The sequence below is a fragment of the Phalangium opilio genome, unplaced genomic scaffold, assembly GCF_054372755.1.
Source record: "Phalangium opilio isolate 3A_F unplaced genomic scaffold, DU_Popi_V2 ptg001675l_1, whole genome shotgun sequence".
Classification (NCBI taxonomy): Eukaryota; Metazoa; Arthropoda; class Arachnida; order Opiliones; family Phalangiidae; genus Phalangium; species Phalangium opilio.
The window spans coordinates 2680879-2702489 of NW_028324261.1; the positions used below are offsets into that span (position 1 = coordinate 2680879).

Genomic DNA, 21611 nt, shown 5'->3' on the forward strand with positions numbered 1-21611 from the left:
CATTAGACTAAATTCTGGAGGCTCGTAACTCTGGTTCTACCAGAGATACGGGGATGTAAATAATGTGACCTTGACACAAATGTTCGGATAATTATAAAGGTCTTTGCATGTTCCAAGCAAAAAAAACTTCGCGGTTTCGAACCTGTGGCCTTCCGAGAGTGAGGCGGATGCGATAACCGCTACACTAAAGATATGTTATTATTTTTAATCGAAAGAACAGGGTCAAGTAATTAAGCAATACGTGAACAAACAAACCCCTCCATAGAAAATGCATTAGACTATACTTTGCAAGGCCCATAACTCTGTGTCTACTAGACATACCGGGATGTCCTTAGGATATGTTATAGCCCAATTTGTCATTCATCTAACCATACTAAAAACTTTGGGCTACGACAAACAGGGGCCGAGTACTTAAGCGAAACGTAAAGAAACAAACCCCCTCCATAGGAAATGAGTTAGACTATACTTTGCAGGCTCGTAACTCTGTTTCCACTGGAGATACGGGGATGTCCTTTGAGTATGTTATAGTCCAAATTGTCCCCCATCTAACCATAGTAAAAACATTGAGCTACGACAAACAGGGGCCGAGATATTAAGCAAAATGTTCGTCAACTTTGGTATCGTCTCACTTATTTTTATTATGTTACTTATGATTTTTGCACTAAACTTTGGAGGCTCATAACTCTTGTTCTACAAGAGATACTGGGATCTCCTTTGGATATGTTATAGTACTCTTTGCTCCCCATACAAGGATACTTTAAACTTGAGGCTACCTCAATATCGTCGTCAACTTATTTTTTGTCTCACTTATTGTTAGAAGGTTACTTTTGATTTTTGAAAATAAAGTTTGCAGGCTCGTAACTCTGGTTCTACCAGAGATACGGGGATGTAAATAATGTGACCTTGACACAAATGTTCGGATAATTATAAAGGTCTTTTCATGTTCCAGGCAAAAAAAAAAGCTTCGCGGTTTCGAACCTGTGGCCTTCCGGGAGTGAGGCGGATGCGATAACCGCTACACTAAAGATATGTTATTATTTTTAATCGAAAGAACAGGGTCAAGTAATTAAGCAATACGTGAACAAACAAACCCCTCCATAGAAAATGCATTAGACTATACTTTGCAAGGCCCATAACTCTGTGTCTACTAGACATACCGGGATGTCCTTAGGATAGGTTATAGCCCAATTTGTCATTCATCTAACCATACTAAAAACTTTGGGCTACGACAAACAGGGGCCGAGTACTTAAGCGAAACGTAAAGAAACAAACCCCCTCCATAGGAAATGAGTTAGACTATACTTTGCAGGCTCGTAACTCTGTTTCCACTGGAGATACGGGGATGTCCTTTGAGTATGTTATAGTCCAAATTGTCCCCCATCTAACCATAGTAAAAACATTGAGCTACGACAAACAGGGGCCGAGATATTAAGCAAAATGTTCGTCAACTTTGGTATCGTCTCACTTATTTTTATTATGTTACTTATGATTTTTGCACTAAACTTTGGAGGCTCATAACTCTTGTTCTACAAGAGATACTGGGATCTCCTTTGGATATGTTATAGTACTCTTTGCTCCCCATACAAGGATACTTTAAACTTGAGGCTACCTCAATATCGTCGTCAACTTATTTTTTGTCTCACTTATTGTTAGAAGGTTACTTTTGATTTTTGAAAATATACTTTGCATGCTCGTAACTCAGTTTCTACTGGAGATACGGGGATGTCCTTAGAGTATGTTATAGACCAATTTGTCCCCCATCTAGCCACACTAAGAATTAGGGCTACGACAAACAGTAGTCGAGTAATTAAGCTAATCGTAAACAAACAAACCCCTCCATAGGAAATACATTAGACTAAATTCTGGAGGCTCGTAACTCTGGTTCTACCAGAGATACGGGGATGTAAATAATGTGACCTTGACACAAATGTTCGGATAATTATAAAGGTCTTTGCATGTTCCAAGCAAAAAAAACTTCGCGGTTTCGAACCTGTGGCCTTCCGAGAGTGAGGCGGATGCGATAACCGCTACACTAAAGATATGTTATTATTTTTAATCGAAAGAACAGGGTCAAGTAATTAAGCAATACGTGAACAAACAAACCCCTCCATAGAAAATGCATTAGACTATACTTTGCAGGCCCATAACTCTGTGTCTACTAGAGATACGGGGATGTCCTTTGAGTAGTTTATAGTCCAATTTGTCCCCCATCTAACCATACTAAAAACATTGAGCTACGACAAACAGGGGCCGAAAAATTAAGCTAAACGTAAACAAACAACCCCTCCATAGAAAATGCATTAGACTATACTTTGCAAGGCCCATAACTCTGTGTCTACTAGACATACCGGGATGTCCTTAGGATATGTTATAGCCCAATTTGTCATTCATCTAACCATACTAAAAACTTTGGGCTACGACAAACAGGGGCCGAGTACTTAAGCGAAACGTAAAGAAACAAACCCCCTCCATAGGAAATGAGTTAGACTATACTTTGCAGGCTCGTAACTCTGTTTCCACTGGAGATACGGGGATGTCCTTTGAGTATGTTATAGTCCAAATTGTCCCCCATCTAACCATAGTAAAAACATTGAGCTACGACAAACAGGGGCCGAGATATTAAGCAAAATGTTCGTCAACTTTGGTATCGTCTCACTTATTTTTATTATGTTACTTATGATTTTTGCACTAAACTTTGGAGGCTCATAACTCTTGTTCTACAAGAGATACTGGGATCTCCTTTGGATATGTTATAGTACTCTTTGCTCCCCATACAAGGATACTTTAAACTTGAGGCTACCTCAATATCGTCGTCAACTTATTTTTTGTCTCACTTATTGTTAGAAGGTTACTTTTGATTTTTGAAAATAAAGTTTGCAGGCTCGTAACTCTGGTTCTACCAGAGATACGGGGATGTAAATAATGTGACCTTGACACAAATGTTCGGATAATTATAAAGGTCTTTTCATGTTCCAAGCAAAAAAAAAAGCTTCGCGGTTTCGAACCTGTGGCCTTCCGGGAGTGAGGCGGATGCGATAACCGCTACACTAAAGATATGTTATTATTTTTAATCGAAAGAACAGGGTCAAGTAATTAAGCAATACGTGAACAAACAAACCCCTCCATAGAAAATGCATTAGACTATACTTTGCAAGGCCCATAACTCTGTGTCTACTAGACATACCGGGATGTCCTTAGGATATGTTATAGCCCAATTTGTCATTCATCTAACCATACTAAAAACTTTGGGCTACGACAAACAGGGGCCGAGTACTTAAGCGAAACGTAAAGAAACAAACCCCCTCCATAGGAAATGAGTTAGACTATACTTTGCAGGCTCGTAACTCTGTTTCCACTGGAGATACGGGGATGTCCTTTGAGTATGTTATAGTCCAAATTGTCCCCCATCTAACCATAGTAAAAACATTGAGCTACGACAAACAGGGGCCGAGATATTAAGCAAAATGTTCGTCAACTTTGGTATCGTCTCACTTATTTTTATTATGTTACTTATGATTTTTGCACTAAACTTTGGAGGCTCATAACTCTTGTTCTACAAGAGATACTGGGATCTCCTTTGGATATGTTATAGTACTCTTTGCTCCCCATACAAGGATACTTTAAACTTGAGGCTACCTCAATATCGTCGTCAACTTATTTTTTGTCTCACTTATTGTTAGAAGGTTACTTTTGATTTTTGAAAATATACTTTGCATGCTCGTAACTCAGTTTCTACTGGAGATACGGGGATGTCCTTAGAGTATGTTATAGACCAATTTGTCCCCCATCTAGCCACACTAAGAATTAGGGCTACGACAAACAGTAGTCGAGTAATTAAGCTAATCGTAAACAAACAAACCCCTCCATAGGAAATACATTAGACTAAATTCTGGAGGCTCGTAACTCTGGTTCTACCAGAGATACGGGGATGTAAATAATGTGACCTTGACACAAATGTTCGGATAATTATAAAGGTCTTTGCATGTTCCAAGCAAAAAAAACTTCGCGGTTTCGAACCTGTGGCCTTCCGAGAGTGAGGCGGATGCGATAACCGCTACACTAAAGATATGTTATTATTTTTAATCGAAAGAACAGGGTCAAGTAATTAAGCAATACGTGAACAAACAAACCCCTCCATAGAAAATGCATTAGACTATACTTTGCAGGCCCATAACTCTGTGTCTACTAGAGATACGGGGATGTCCTTTGAGTAGTTTATAGTCCAATTTGTCCCCCATCTAACCATACTAAAAACATTGAGCTACGACAAACAGGGGCCGAAAAATTAAGCTAAACGTAAACAAACAACCCCTCCATAGAAAATGCATTAGACTATACTTTGCAAGGCCCATAACTCTGTGTCTACTAGACATACCGGGATGTCCTTAGGATATGTTATAGCCCAATTTGTCATTCATCTAACCATACTAAAAACTTTGGGCTACGACAAAACAGGGGCCGAGTACTTAAGCGAAACGTAAAGAAACAAACCCCCTCCATAGGAAATGAGTTAGACTATACTTTGCAGGCTCGTAACTCTGTTTCCACTGGAGATACGGGGATGTCCTTTGAGTATGTTATAGTCCAAATTGTCCCCCATCTAACCATAGTAAAAACATTGAGCTACGACAAACAGGGGCCGAGATATTAAGCAAAATGTTCGTCAACTTTGGTATCGTCTCACTTATTTTTATTATGTTACTTATGATTTTTGCACTAAACTTTGGAGGCTCATAACTCTTGTTCTACAAGAGATACTGGGATCTCCTTTGGATATGTTATAGTACTCTTTGCTCCCCATACAAGGATACTTTAAACTTGAGGCTACCTCAATATCGTCGTCAACTTATTTTTTGTCTCACTTATTGTTAGAAGGTTACTTTTGATTTTTGAAAATAAAGTTTGCAGGCTCGTTACTCTGGTTCTACCAGAGATACGGGGATGTAAATAATGTGACCTTGACACAAATGTTCGGATAATTATAAAGGTCTTTTCATGTTCCAAGCAAAAAAAAAAGCTTCGCGGTTTCGAACCTGTGGCCTTCCGGGAGTGAGGCGGATGCGATAACCGCTACACTAAAGATATGTTATTATTTTTAATCGAAAGAACAGGGTCAAGTAATTAAGCAATACGTGAACAAACAAACCCCTCCATAGAAAATGCATTAGACTATACTTTGCAAGGCCCATAACTCTGTGTCTACTAGACATACCGGGATGTCCTTAGGATATGTTATAGCCCAATTTGTCATTCATCTAACCATACTAAAAACTTTGGGCTACGACAAACAGGGGCCGAGTACTTAAGCGAAACGTAAAGAAACAAACCCCCTCCATAGGAAATGAGTTAGACTATACTTTGCAGGCTCGTAACTCTGTTTCCACTGGAGATACGGGGATGTCCTTTGAGTATGTTATAGTCCAAATTGTCCCCCATCTAACCATACTAAAAACATTGAGCTACGACAAACAGGGGCCGAGATATTAAGCAAAATGTTCGTCAACTTTGGTATCGTCTCACTTATTTTTATTATGTTACTTATGATTTTTGCACTAAACTTTGGAGGCTCATAACTCTTGTTCTACAAGAGATACTGGGATCTCCTTTGGATATGTTATAGTACTCTTTGCTCCCCATACAAGGATACTTTAAACTTGAGGCTACCTCAATATCGTCGTCAACTTATTTTTTGTCTCACTTATTGTTAGAAGGTTACTTTTGATTTTTGAAAATATACTTTGCATGCTCGTAACTCAGTTTCTACTGGAGATACGGGGATGTCCTTAGAGTATGTTATAGACCAATTTGTCCCCCATCTAGCCACACTAAGAATTAGGGCTACGACAAACAGTAGTCGAGTAATTAAGCTAATCGTAAACAAACAAACCCCTCCATAGGAAATACATTAGACTAAATTCTGGAGGCTCGTAACTCTGGTTCTACCAGAGATACGGGGATGTAAATAATGTGACCTTGACACAAATGTTCGGATAATTATAAAGGTCTTTGCATGTTCCAAGCAAAAAAAACTTCGCGGTTTCGAACCTGTGGCCTTCCGAGAGTGAGGCGGATGCGATAACCGCTACACTAAAGATATGTTATTATTTTTAATCGAAAGAACAGGGTCAAGTAATTAAGCAATACGTGAACAAACAAACCCCTCCATAGAAAATGCATTAGACTATACTTTGCAGGCCCATAACTCTGTGTCTACTAGAGATACGGGGATGTCCTTTGAGTAGGTTATAGTCCAATTTGTCCCCCATCTAACCATACTAAAAACATTGAGCTACGAAAAACAGGGGCCGAGTAATTAAGCTAAACGTAAACAAACAACCCGTCCAAAGGAAATGCATTAGACTATGCTTTGCAGGCCCATAACTCTGTGTTCACTAGAGATACGGGGATGTCCTTAGGATATGTTATAGTCCAAATTGTCCCCCATCTAACCATACTAAAAACATTGAGCTACGACAAACAGGGGCCGAGATATTAAGCAAAATGTTCGTCAACTTTGGTATCGTCTCACTTATCTTTATTATGTTACATATGATTTTTGCACTAAACTTTGGAGGCTCATAACTCTTGTTCTACAAGAGATACTGGGATCTCCTTTGGATATGTTATAGTACTCTTTGCTCCCCATACAAGGATACTTTAAACTTGAGGCTACCTCAATATCGTCGTCAACTTATTTTTTGTCTCACTTATTTTTAGAAGGTTACTTTTGATTTTTGAAAATAAAGTTTGCAGGCTCGTAACTCTGGTTATACCAGAGATACGGGGATGTAAATATTGTGACCTTGACACAAATGTTCGGATAATTATAAAGGTCTTTGCATGTTCCAAGCAAAAAAAAAAAAGCTTCGCGGTTTCGAACCTGTGGCCTTCCGGGAGTGAGGCGGATGCGATAACCGCTACACTAAAGATATGTTATTATTTTTAATCGAAAGAACAGGGTCAAGTAATTAAGCAATACGTGAACAAACAAACCCCTCCATAGAAAATGCATTAGAATATACTTTGCAAGGCCCATAACTCTGTGTCTACTAGACATACCGGGATGTCCTTAGGATATGTTATAGTCCAATTTGTCATTCATCTAACCATACTAAAAACTTTGGGCTACGACAAACAGGGGCCGAGTACTTAAGCGAAACGTAAAGAAACAAACCCCCTCCATAGGAAATGAGTTAGACTATACTTTGCAGGCTCGTAACTCTGTTTCCACTGGAGATACGGGGATGTCCTTTGAGTATGTTATAGTCCAATTTGTCCCCCATCTAACCATACTAAAAACATTGAGCTACGAAAAACAGGGGCCGAGTAATTAAGCTAAACGTAAACAAACAACCCGTCCAAAGGAAATGCATTAGACTATACTTTGCAGGCCCATAACTCTGTGTCTACAAGAGATACGGGGATGTCCTTAGGATATGTTATAGTCCAAATTGTCCCCCATCTAACCATACTAAAAACATTGAGCTACGACAAACAGGGGCCGAGATATTAAGCAAAATGTTCGTCAACTTTGGTATCGTCTCACTTATTTTTATTATGTTAGTTTTGATTTTTGCACTAAATTTTGGAGGCTCATAACTCTTGTTCTACAAGAGATACTGGGATCTCCTTTGGATATGTTATAGTACTCTTTGCTCCCCATACAAGGATACTTTAAACTTGAGGCTACCTCAATATCGTCGTCAACTTATTTTTTGTCTCACTTATTGTTAGAAGGTTACTTTTGATTTTTGAAAATAAACTTTGCAGGCTCGTAACTCTGGTTCTACCAGAGATACGGGGATGTAAATAATGTGACCTTGACACAAATGTTCGGATAATTATAAAGGTCTTTGCATGTTCCAAGCAAAAAAAAAACTTCGCGGTTTCGAACCTGTGGCCTTCCGGGAGTGAGGCGGATGCGATAACCGCTACACTAAAACAAGCAACCCGTCCAAAGGAAATGCATTAGACTATGCTTTGCAGGCCCATAACTCTGTGTCTACTAGAGATACGGGGATGTCCTTTGAGTATGTTATAGTCCAATTTGTCCCCCATCTAACCATACTAAAAACATTGAGCTACGACAAACAGTAGTCGAGTAATTAAGCTAATCGTAAACAAACAAACCCCTCCATAGGAAATGCATTAGACTATACTTTGCAGGCCCATAACTCTGTGTCTACTAGAGATACGGGGATGTCCTTAGGATATGTTATAGTCCAAATTGTCCCCCATCTAACCATACTAAAAACTTTGGGCTACGACAAACAGGGGCCGAGTACTTAGGCAAAACGTAACGAAACAAACCCCCTCCATAGGAAATGCATTAGACTATACTTTGCAGGCTCGTAACTCTGTTTCTACTGGAGATACGGGGATGTCCTTTGAGTATGTTATAGTCCAATTTGTCCCCCATCTAACCATACTAAAAATATTGAGCTACGACAAACAGGGGCCGAGTAATTAAGCTAAACGTACACAAACAACCCGTCCATAGGAAATGCATTAGACTATATTTTGCAGGCCCATAACTCTGTGTCTACTAGAGATACGGGGATGTCCTTAGAATATGATATAGTCCAAATTGTCCCCCATCTAACCATACTTAAAACATTGAGCTACGACAAACAGGGGCCGAGATATTAAGCAAAATGTTCGTCAACTTTGGTATCGTCTCACTTATTTTTATTATGTTACTTATGATTTTTGCACTAAACTTTGGAGGCTCATAACTCTTGTTCTACAAGAGGTACTGGGATCTCCTTTGGATATGTTATAGTACTCTTTGCTCCCCATACAAGGATACTTTAAACTTGAGGCTACCTCAATATCGTCGTCAACTTACTTTTTGTCTCACTTATTGTTAGAAGGCTACTTTTGATTTTTGAAAATATACTTTGCATGCTCGTAACTCAGTTTCTACTGGAGATACGGGGATGTCCTTAGAGTATGTTATAGACCAATTTGTCCCCCATCTAGCCACACTAAGAATTAGGGCTACGACAAACAGTAGTCGAGTAATTAAGCTAATCGTAAACAAACAAACCCCTCCATAGGAAATACATTAGACTAAATTCTGGAGGCTCGTAACTCTGGTTCTACCAGAGATACGGGGATGTAAATAATGTGACCTTGACACAAATGTTCGGATAATTATAAAGGTCTTTGCATGTTCCAAGCAAAAAAAACTTCGCGGTTTCGAACCTGTGGCCTTCCGAGAGTGAGGCGGATGCGATAACCGCTACACTAAAGATATGTTATTATTTTTAATCGAAAGAACAGGGTCAAGTAATTAAGCAATACGTGAACAAACAAACCCCTCCATAGAAAATGCATTAGACTATACTTTGCAGGCCCATAACTCTGTGTCTACTAGAGATACGGGGATGCCCTTTGAGTATGTTATAGTCCAATTTGTCCCCCATCTAACCATACTAAAAACATTGAGCTACGACAAACAGGGGCCGAAAAATTAAGCTAAACGTAAACAAACAACCCCTCCATAGAAAATGCATTAGACTATCCTCTGCAAGGCCCATAACTCTGTGTTTACTAGAGATACCGGGATGTCCTTAGGATATGTTATGGTCCAATTTGTCCTTCATCTAACCATACTAAAAACTTTGGGCTACGACAAACAGGGGCCGAGTACTTAAGCAAAACGTAAAGAAACAAACCCCCTCCATAGGAAATGAGTTAGACTATACTTTGCAGGCTCGTAACTCTGTTTCCACTGGAGATACGGGGATGTCCTTTGAGTATGTTATAGTCCAATTTGTCCCCCATCTAACCATACTAAAAATATTGAGCTACGACAAAAAGGGGCCGAGTAATTAAGCTAAACGTAAACAAACAACCCGTCCATAGGAAATGCATTAGACTATATTTTGCAGGCCCATAACTCTGTGTCTACTAGAGATACGGAGATGTCCTTAGGATATGTTATAGTCCAAATTGTCCCCCATCTAACCATATTAAAAACATTGAGCTACGACAAACAAGGGCCGAGATATTAAGCAAAATGTTCGTCAACTTTGGTATCGTCTCACTTATTTTTATTATGTTACTTATGATTTTTGCACTAAACTTTGGAGGCTCATAACTCTTGTTCTACAAGAGATACTGGGATCTCCTTTGGATATGTTATAGTACTCTTTGCTCCCCATACAAGGATACTTTAAACTTGAGGCTACCTCAATATCGTCGTCAACTTATTTTTTGTCTCACTTATTGTTAGAAGGTTACTTTTGATTTTGAAAATAAAGTTTGCAGGCTCGTAACTCTGGTTCTACCAGAGATACGGGGATGTAAATAATGTGACCTTGACACAAATGTTCGGATAATTATAAAGGTCTTTGCATGTTCCAAGCAAAAAAAAAAGCTTCGCGGTTTCGAACCTGTGGCCTTCCGGGAGTGAGGCGGATGCGATAACCGCTACACTAAAGATATGTTATTATTTTTAATCGAAAGAACAGGGTCAAGTAATTAAGCAATACGTGAACAAACAAACCCCTCCATAGAAAATGCATTAGACTATACTTTGCAAGGCCCATAACTCTGTGTCTACTAGACATACCGGGATGTCCTTAGGATATGTTATAGTCCAATTTGTCATTCATCTAACCATACTAAAAACTTTGGGCTACGACAAACAGGGGCCGAGTACTTAAGCGAAACGTAAAGAAACAAACCCCCTCCATAGGAAATGAGTTAGACTATACTTTGCAGGCTCGTAACTCTGTTTCCACTGGAGATACGGGGATGTCCTTTGAGTATGTTATAGTCCAAATTGTCCCCCATCTAACCATAGTAAAAACATTGAGCTACGACAAACAGGGGCCGAGATATTAAGCAAAATGTTCGTCAACTTTGGTATCGTCTCACTTATTTTTATTATGTTACTTATGATTTTTGCACTAAACTTTGGAGGCTCATAACTCTTGTTCTACAAGAGATACTGGGATCTCCTTTGGATATGTTATAGTACTCTTTGCTCCCCATACAAGGATACTTTAAACTTGAGGCTACCTCAATATCGTCGTCAACTTATTTTTTGTCTCACTTATTGTTAGATGGTTGCTTTTGATTTTTGAAAATAAACTTTGCAGGCTCGTAACTCTGTTTCTACTGGAGATACGGGGATGTCCTTTGAGTATGTTATAGACCAATTTGTCCCCCATCTAGCCATACTAAAAATTAGGGCTTCGACAAACAGTAGTCGAGTAATTAAGCTAATCGTAAACAAACAAACCCCTCCATAGGAAATACATTAGACTAAATTCTGGAGGCTGGTAACTCTGGTTCTACCAGAGATACGGGGATGTCCTTAGGATATGTTATAGTCCAAATTGTCCCCCATCTAACCATACTAAAAACTTTGGGCTACGACAAACAGGGGCCGAGTACTTAGGCAAAACGTAACGAAACAAACTCCCTCCATAGGAAATGCATTAGACTATATTTTGCAGGCTCGTAACTCTGTTTCTACTGGAGATACGGGGATGTCCTTTGAGTATGTTATAGTCCAATTTGTCCCCCATCTAACCATACTAAAAATATTGAGCTACGACAAACAGGGGCCGAGTAATTAAGCTAAACGTAAACAAACAACCCGTCCTTAGGAAATGCATTGGACTATACTTTGCAGGCCCATAACTCTGTGCCTACTAGAGATACGAGGATGTCCTTAGGATATGTTATAGTCCAAATTGTCCCCCATCTAACCATACTAAAAACTTTGGGCTACGACAAACAGGGGCCGAGTAATTAAGCTAAACGTAAACAAACAACCCGTCCATAGGAAATGCATTAGACTATATTTTGCAGGCCCATAACTCTGTGTCTACTAGAGATACGGGGATGTCCTTAGGATATGATATAGTCCAAATTGTCCCCCATCTAACCATACTAAAAACATTGAGCTACGACAAACAGGGGCCGAGATATTAAGCAAAATGTTCGTCAACTTTGGTATCGTCTCACTTATTTTTATTATGTTACTTATGATTTTTGCACTAAACTTTGGAGGCTCATAACTCTTGTTCTACAAGAGGTACTGGGATCTCCTTTGGATATGTTATAGTACTCTTTGCTCCCCATACAAGGATACTTTAAACTTGAGGCTACCTCAATATCGTCGTCAACTTACTTTTTGTCTCACTTATTGTTAGAAGGTTACTTTTGATTTTTGAAAATAAAGTTTGCAGGCTCGTAACTCTGGTTCTACCAGAGATACGGGGATGTAAATAATGTGACCTTGACACAAATGTTCGGATAATTATAAAGGTCTTAGCATGTTCCAAGCAAAAAAAAAACTTCGCGGTTTCGAACCTGTGGCCTTCCGGGAGTGAGGCGGATGCGATAACCGCTACACTAAAGATATGTTTTTATTTTTAATTGAAAGAACAGGTTCAAGTAATTAAGCAATACATGAACAAACAAACCCCTCCTTGTTCACAGTGGCTGGTGCTCTGAAGTGTGAAAAATTGAGATTCCAAATTTTTCGTCGGTTGCTGATAAAATAAGAGATATTCGATTTTATTTTTTATATAGCGGGCGTTGAATGTTTCACGAAAGTACGTTGGTCTTGAATTTACACGCCAGTTTTTTTAGGTTGCGACGCAATAACAGAAGATTTTTTAACACGGTTTGCTAGTTACTCTATTTTGATGGGGCCGGATTTGGCAACAAAACTAATCGATCACGAGCGAAAGCGAACTGACTTCTCACAAGTAGGGCACAACAGTAAGATAGCAATAATCACGGTAGTGGGAGCGTCGAGAATGCAGTTAGATCTTGTTACCAGTGACTGAAGCTCCAAAGCGTTGAGATCACAATTTAAATCCTCGGTTGTAGATGAGATAAGCGAGAGTAGTTCCTTTCTTTTTTTTTAGAAGCGGGCGTTGTTTTTTTTAAGAAGACCGATGCTCTTGGCTTTGCACGCCAGGTCTTTTTTAAGCGACGCAAGAACGGATGTTTTTTGTTTCAGCACGGATTGTAAGTTATGCGTTAATGGTACTTATCACGAGGCATATACGGGTCTTGGAGAAAGCTGTCCACCAGCAAAAGCGGGATGACTTACGACGATTTGCAAGTAGCTAAGCCGACGGTAGCGATCACAGTGGAAGGCGAGACGTTGAATACGTTAAAGGTGATCATTCATACCTGAAAGATAGAATACAGTTAGTCCTTGTTCACAGTGGCTGGTGCTCTGAAGAGTGAAAAATTGAGATTCCAAATTTTTCGTCGGTTGCTGATAAAATAAGAGATATTCGATTTTATTTTTTATATAGCGGGCGTTGAATGTTTCACGAAAGCACGTTGGTCTTGAATTTAAACGCCATTTTTTTTAGGTTGCGACGCAATAACAGAAGATTTTTTAACACGGTTTGCTAGTTACTCGTTTTTGATGGGGCCGGATTTGGCAACAAAACTAATCGATCACGAGCGAAAGCGAACTGACTTCTCACAAGTAGGGCACAACAGAAAGATAGCAATAATCACGGTAGTGGGAGCGTCGAGAATGCAGTTAGATCTTGTTACCAGTGACTGTAGTATTTCTTCACTATTTTCAAATATGTTCACTGAAACCATTATTTTTATACTTTTTGCTTTAATTCAAGCAAATGTAACGATATTCAATCAAAAAACTGTTAAAATTAAATTTTTCAATCAGAAATCGTTGTCACGGATTTTGTATCTTGAAGAAGAAAAACATGCGATTTTTTCGGTACTTTTTTGAATGCATTTTTTTCTGGAGAAATTTTTGACCCAATTCAGCTTAATTCCCTATAAAACACTCATTAAAAGTGATTTCATCTCGATTGAACAATAAATAAAAATGTACCTCGATTTTTAATAACATTTTCAAAATCGACGTTTCACGGCCAAAGAAGCATATTTTGAGTATTTCTTCACTATTTTCAAATATAACCACTGAAACCATTATTTTTATACTTTTTGCTTTAATTCAAGCAAATATAACGATATTCATTCAAAAAACTGTTAAAATTCAATTTTTCAATAAGAAATCGTTGTCACGGATTTTGTATCTTGAAGAAGAAAAACATGCGATTTTTTCGGTACACTTTTGAATGCATTTTTTTCTGGAGAAATGTTTGACCGAATTCAGCTTAATTCCCTATAAAACACTCAATAAAAGTGATTTCATCTCGTTTGAACAATAAATAAAAATGTACCTCGATTTTTAATAACATTTTCAAAATCGACGTTTCACGGCCAAAGAATCATACTTTGAGTATTTCTTCACTATTTTCAAATATATTCATTGAAACCATTATTTTTATACTTTTTGCTTTAATTCAAGCAATGTAACGATATTCATTCAAAAAACTTTCAATTTTCAATAAGAAATCGTATTCACGGATTTTGTGTCTTGAAGAAGAAAAACCTGCGATTTTTTCGGTACTTTTTTGAATGCATTTTTTTTTGGAGAAATTTTTGACCGTATTCAGCTTAATTCCCTATAAAACACTCATTGAAAGTGGTGGTTCGAGCCCACCCGGGACCGGTGTTGTGGGATCTCAAATGTAACGTAAAAACCAAAGTTTTTCCACAATACCTGACAACCATTTAATTTTTGGGTTTCCGTGCAGCATTGGTTAGCGCTTTCGGCTATGAACCGAAAGGTTGGTGGTTCGTGCCCATCCGGGAGCGGTGTTGTGAGGTCTCAGATGTGACGTAAAAAGTCAGAGTTTTTCCACAATACCTGACAAACATTTAATATTTGGGCTTCCGTGGCGCAATGGTTAGCGCGCTCAACTGTTATTCAAAAGGTTGGTGGTTCGAGCGTACCCGGGAGTGGTGTTGTGATGTCTCAGATGTGACGTAAAAAGTCGAGGTTTTTCCACAATACCTGACGACCATTTAATATTTGGGCTTCCGTGGCGCAATGGTTAGCGCGTTCGGCTGTTAACCGAAAGGTTAGTGGTTCGAGCACACCCGAAAGCGGTGTTGTGAGGTCTCAGATGTAACGTAAAATGTCATAGTTTTTCCACAATAACTGACGAACATTTAATATTTGGGCTTCCGTGGAGCAATGGTTAGCGCGTTCAGCAGTTAACCGAAAGGTTGGTGTTTCGAGCCCACCCAGGAGAGGCGTTGTGGGGTCTCAGATGTAGCGTAAAAAGTCAAAAATTTTCCACAATACGGGACAAACATTTAATTTCTGAATTTCCGTGGCTCAATGGTTAGCTCGTACAGCTGTTAACCGAAAGTTTGGTGGTTCGAGCCCACCCGGGAGAGGTGTTGTGAGGTCTCAGATGTGACGTAAAAAGTCAAAGTTTTTCCACAATACCTGACGACCATATAAGTTTCTAGCTTCCATGGCGCAATGGTTGGCGCGTTCGGCTGTTAACCGAAAGGTTGGTGGTTCGAGCCCATCCGGGAGCGGTGTTGTGAGGTCTCAGATGTGACGTAAAAAGTCAAGAGTTTTCCGCAATACCTGACGACCATTTAATATTTGGGCTTCCGTGGCGCAATGGTTAGCGCGTTCAGCTGTTATTCAAAACCTGGTGGTTTAAGCCCTCCCGGGAGCGGTGTTGTAAGGTCTCAGATGTGACGTAAAAAGTCAGAGTTTTTCCACAATACGAGACAACCATATAATTTCTGAACTTCCGTGGCTCAATGGTTAGCGCGTTCGGCTGTTAACCAGTAAGTTGGTGGTTCTAGCCCACCCGAAACCGGTGTTGTGAGGTCTCAGATGTGGCGTAAAAAGTCAAGGTTTTTCCACAATACCTGACGACCATTCAATTTTTGGGCTTCCGTGGCGCAATGGTTAGCGCGTTCAGCTGTTATTCAAAAGAGTGGTGGTTTGAGCCCTCCCGGGAGCGGTGCTGTGAGGTCTCAGATGTAACGTAAAATGTCAGAGTTTTTCCACAATAACTGACGAACATTTAATTTTTGGGCTTCCGTGGAGCAATGGTTAGTGCGTTCAGCAGTTAACCGAAAGGTTGGTGGTTCGAGCCCACCCGGGAGAGGTGTTGTGGGGTCTCAGATGTAGCGTAAAAAGTCAAAACTTTTCCACAATACGGGACAACCATTTAATTCCTGAGCTTCCGTGGCTCAATGGTTAGCGCGTTCGGCTGTTAACCAATAGGTTGGTGGTTCGAGCCCACCCGGGAGCGGTGTTGCGGGGTCTCAGATGTAGCATAAAAATTCAAAACTTTTCCACAATACGTGATAACCATTTAATTTCTGAGCTTCCGTGGCTTAATTGTTAGCGCGTTCGGCTGTTAACCAATAGGTTGGTGGTTCGAGCCCACCCGGGACCGGTGTTGTGGGATCTCAAATGTAACGTAAAAACCAAAGTTTTTCCACAATACCTGACGACCATTTAATTTTTGGGCTTCCGTGGCGCATTGGTTAGCGCGTTCAGCAGTTAACCGAAAGGTGGGTGGTTCGAGCCCACCCGGGAGAGGTGTTGTGGGGTCCCAGATGTAGCGTAAAAAGTCAAAACTTTTCCACAATACCTGACGAACATTTAATTTTTGGGCTTCCGTGGCTCAATGGTTAGCGCGTTCGGCTGTTAACCAATAGGTTGGTGGTTCGAGCCCACCCGGGAGCGGTGTTGTGGGGTCTCAGATGTAGCATAAAAATTCAAAACTTTTCCACAATACGTGATAACCATTTAATTTCTGAGCTTCCGTGGCGCAATGGTTAGCGCGTTCGGCTGTTAACCGAAAGGTTGGTGGTTCGAGCCCACCCGAAAGCGGTGTTGTGAGGTCTCAGATGTAACGTAAAATGTCATAGTTTTTCCACAATAACTGACGAACATTTAATTTCTGAACTTCCGTGGCTCAATGGTTAGCGCGTTCGGCTGTTAACCAATAGGTTGGTGGTTCGAGCCCATCTGGGAGCGGTGTTGTGAGGTCTCAGATGTAACGTAAAAAGTCAAACGTTTTCCACAATAACTGACGAACCGAAAGTTTGGTGGTTCGAGCCCATCCGGGAGCGTTTTGTGGTGTCTCAGATGTAACGTGAAAAGTCAGAGTTTTTCCACAATACCTGACGAACATTTAATTTTTGGGCTTCCGTGGCGCAATGGTTAGTGCGCTCAGCTGTTATTCTAAAGGTTGGTGGTTCGAGCCCCTCCGGGAGCGTTTTGTGGGGTCTCAGATGTAACGTAAAAAGTCAGAGTTTTTCCACAATACGAGACAACCATATAATTTCTTAACTTCCGTGGCTCAATGGTTAGCGCGTTCGGCTGTTAACCAGTAAGTTGGTGGTTCGAGCCCACCCGAAACCGGTGTTGTGAGGTCTCAGATGTGGCGTAAAAAGTCAAGGTTTCTCCACAATACCTGACAACCATTTAATTACTGAGCTTCCGTGGCTCAATGGTTGGCGCGTTCGGCTGTTAACCGAAAGGTTGGTGGTTCGAGCCCATCCGGGAGCGGTGTTGTGAGGTCTCAGATGTGACGTAAAAGTCAAGAGTTTTCCACAATACCTGACGACCGTTTAATATTTGGGCTTCCGTGGCGCAATGGTTAGCGCGTTCAGCTGTTATTCAAAAGCTGGTGGTTTAAGCCCTCCCGGGAGCGGTGTTGTGAGGTCTCAGATGTGACGTAGAAAGTCAGAGTTTTTCCACAATACGAGACAACCATATAATTTCTGAACTTCCGTGGCTCAATGGTTAGCGCGTTCGGCTGTTAACCAGTAAGTTGGTGGTTCGAGCCCACCCGAAATCGGTGTTGTGAGATCTCAGATGTGGCGTAAAAAGTCAAGGTTTTTCCACAATACCTGACGACCATTCAATTTTTGGGCTTCCGTGGCGCAATGGTTAGCGCGTTCAGCTGTTATTCAAAAGAGTGGTGGTTTGAGCCCTCCCGGGAGCGGTGCTGTGAGGTCTCAGATGTAACGTAAAATGTCAGAGTTTTTCCACAATAACTGACGAACATTTAATTTTTGGGCTTCCGTGGCGCAATGGTTAGTGCGTTCAGCAGTTAACCGAAAGGTGGGTGGTTCGAGCCCACCCGGGAGAGGTGTTGTGGGGTCCCAGATGTAGCGTAAAAAGTCAAAACTTTTCCACAATACGGGACAACCATTTAATTCCTGAGCTTCCGTGGCTCAATGGTTAGCGCGTTCGGCTGTTAACCAATAGGTTGGTGGTTCGAGCCCACCCGGGAGCGGTGCTGTGGGGTCTCAGATGTAGCATAAAAATTCAAAACTTTTCCACAATACGTGATAACCATTTAATTTCTGAGCTTCCGTGGCTTAATTGTTAGCGCGTTCGGCTGTTAACCAATAGGTTGGTGGTTCGAGCCCACCCGGGACCGGTGTTGTGGGATCTCAAATGTAACGTAAAAACCAAAGTTTTTCCACAATACCTGACGACCATTGAATTTTTGGGTTTCCGTAGCGCATTGGTTAGCGCGTTCGGCTATGAACCGAAAGGTTGGTGGTTCGTGCCCATCCGGGAGCGGTGTTGTGAGGTCTCAGATGTGACGTAAAAAGTCAGAGTTTTTCCACAATACCTGACGAACATTTAATTTTTGGGCTTCCGTGGCGCAATGGTTAGCGCGCTCAGCTGTTAATCGAAAGGTTGGTGGTTCGAGCCCATCCGGGAGCGGTGTTGTGAGGTCTCAGATGTGAAGTAAAAAGTCAAAGTTTTACCTCAATACCTGACGAAAATTTAATTTTTGGGCTTCAGTGGCGCAATGGTTAGCGCGTTCGGCTGTTAACCAATAGGTTGGTGGTTCGAGCTCATCCGGGAGAGGTGTTGTGACGTCTCAGATGTAACGTAAAATGTCAGAGTTTTTCCACAATACCTGACGACCATTTAATTTTTGGGCGTCCGTGGCGAATGGTTAGCGCGTTCGGCTGTTAAACGAAAGGTTGGTGGTTCGAGCCCATCCGGGAGCGGTGTTGTGAGGTCTCAGATGTAGCGTGAAAAGTCAAACTTTTCCATAATACGTGATAACCATTTATTTTCTGAGCTTCCGTGGCTCAATTGTTAGCGCGTTCGGCTTTTAACCAATAGGTTGGTGGTTCGAGCCCACCCGGGAGCGGTGTTTTGGGATCTCAAATGTAACGTAAATAGCCTAAGTTTTACCTCAATACCTGACGAACATTTCATTTTTGGGCGTCCGTGGCGCAATGGTTAGCGCGTTCGGCTGATAACCGAGAGGTTGGTGGTTCGAGCCCATCCGGGAGCGGTGTTGTGACGTCTCAGATGTTACGTAAAATGTCAGAGTTTTTCCACAATACCTGACGAACATTTCATTTTTGGGCTTCCGTGGCGCAATAATTAGCGCGTCCAGCTGTAAATCGAAAGGTTGGTGGTTCGAGCCCACCCGGGAGCGGTGTTGTGGGATCTGTAATGTAACGTAAAAACCCAAATTTTCCCACAATACCTGACGACCATTTAATTTTTGGGCGTCCGTGGCGCAATGGTTTGCGCGTTTGGCTGTTAACCGAAAGGTTGGTGGTTCGTGCCCATCCGGGAGCGGTGTTGTGAGGTCTCAGATGTGACGTAAAAAGTCAGAGTTTTTCCACAATACCTGACGAACATTTAATTTTTGGTCTTCCGTGGCGCAATGGTTAGCGCGCTCAACTGTTATTCAAAAGGTTGGTGGTTCGAGCGTACCCGGGAGCGGTGTTGTGATGTCTCAGATGTGACGTAAAAAGTCGAGGGTTTTCCACAATACCTGACGACCATTTAATATTTGGGCTTCCGTGGCGCAAAGGTTAGCGCGTTCGGCTGTTAACCGAAAGGTTGGTGGTTCGAGCGTACCCGGGAGCGGTGTTGTGATGTCTCAGATGTGACGTAAAAAGTCGAGGTTTTTCCACAATACCTGACGACCATTTAATATTTGGGCTTCCGTGGCGCAATGGTTAGCGCGTTCAGCAGTTAACCGAAAGGTTGGTGTTTCGAGCCCAACCAGGAGAGGTGTTGTGGGGTCTCAGATGTAGCGTAAAAAGTCAAAACTTTTTCACAATACTGGACAAACATTTAATTTCTTTACTTCCGTGGCTCAATGGTTAGCGCGTTCGGCTGTTAAACAATAGGTTGGTGGTTCGAGCCCATCTGGGAGCGGTGTTGTGAGGTCTCAGATGTAACGTAAAAAGTCAAACGTTTTCCACAATAACTGACGAACCGAAAGTTTGGTGGTTCGAGCCCATACGGGAGCGTTTTGTGGTGTCTCAGGTGTAACGTGAAAAGTCAGAGTTTTTCCACAATACCTGACGAACACTTAATTTTTGGGCTTCCATGGCGCAATGGTTAGTGCGCTCAGCTGTTATTCAAAAGGTTGGTGGTTCGAGCCCCTCCGGGAGCGTTTTGTGGGGTCTCAGATATAATGTAAAAAGTCAGAGTTTCTCCACAATACCTGACAACCAATTAATTACTGAGCTTCCGTGGCTCAATGGTTAGCGCGTTCGGCTGATAACCAATAGGTTGGTGGTTCGAGCCCATCCGGGAGCGGTGTTGTGAGGTCTCAGATGTAACGTAAAATGTCATAGTTTTTCCACAGCACCTGACGACCATTTAAATTTTGGGCTTCCGTGGCGCAATGGTTAGCGCGTTCAGCTGTTATTCAAAAGACTGGTGGTTTGAGCCCTCCCGGGAGCGGTGTTGTGAGGTCGCAAATGTGACGTAAAAAGTCAAGGATTTTCCACAATAACTGACGACCTTTTAATATTTGGGCTTCCGTTGCGCAATGGTTAGCGCGTTCGGCTGTTAACCGAAAGGGTGGTGGTTCGAGCCCACCCGGGAGCGTTGTTGTTGGATCTCTAATGTAACGTAAAAAGCCAAAGTTCTTCCACAATACCTGACGACCATTTAATTTTTGGGCGTCCGTGGCGCAATGGTTATCGCGTTCGGCTGTTAACCGAAAGGTTGGTGGTTCGAGCCCATCTGGGAGCGGTGTTGTGAGGTCTCAGATGTAACGTAAAAAGTCAAACGTTTTCCACAATAACTGACGAACCGAAAGTTTGGTGGTTCGAGCCCATACTGGAGCGTTTTGTGGTGTCTCAGGTGTAACGTGAAAAGTCAGAGTTTTTCCACAATACCTGACGAACACTTAATTTTTGGGCTTCCATGGCGCAATGGTTAGTGCGCTCAGCTGTTATTCAAAAGGTTGGTGGTTCGAGCCCCTCCGGGAGCGTTTTGTGGGGTCTCAGATATAATGTAAAAAGTCAGAGTTTCTCCACAATACCTGACAACCAATTAATTACTGAGCTTCCGTGGCTCAATGTTTAGCGCGTTCGGCTGATAACCAATAGGTTGGTGGTTCGAGCCCATCCGGGAGCGGTGTTGTGAGGTCTCAGATGTAACGTAAAATGTCATAGTTTTTCCACAGCACCTGACGACCATTTAAATTTTGGGCTTCCGTGGCGCAATGGTTAGCGCGTTCAGCTGTTATTCAAAAGACTGGTGGTTTGAGCCCTCCCGGGAGCGGTGTTGTGAGGTCGCAAATGTGACGTAAAAAGTCAAGGATTTTCCACAATAACTGACGACCTTTTAATATTTGGGCTTCCGTTGCGCAATGGTTAGCGCGTTCGGCTGTTAACCGAAAGGTTGGTGGTTCGAGCCCACCCGGGAGCGTTGTTGTTGGATCTCTAATGTAACGTAAAAAGCCAAAGTTCTTCCA

General features: G+C 41.6%; 3 non-coding genes across 3 annotated transcripts; all 3 read left to right on the forward strand.

Annotated features, from left to right (window-relative positions):
- The first annotated feature begins 18369 nt into the window (after positions 1-18369).
- On the forward strand, positions 18370-18442 carry TRNAH-AUG (transfer RNA histidin (anticodon AUG)). Its single transcript has one exon. It is a non-coding gene; the product is annotated as a tRNA-His (tRNA).
- A 660-nt stretch (positions 18443-19102) lies between these two features.
- Positions 19103-19175, forward strand: TRNAI-GAU (transfer RNA isoleucine (anticodon GAU)). Its single transcript has one exon. It is a non-coding gene; the product is annotated as a tRNA-Ile (tRNA).
- A 1195-nt stretch (positions 19176-20370) lies between these two features.
- On the forward strand, positions 20371-20443 carry TRNAI-GAU (transfer RNA isoleucine (anticodon GAU)). Its single transcript has one exon. It is a non-coding gene; the product is annotated as a tRNA-Ile (tRNA).
- The last annotated feature ends 1168 nt before the right edge of the window (positions 20444-21611 follow it).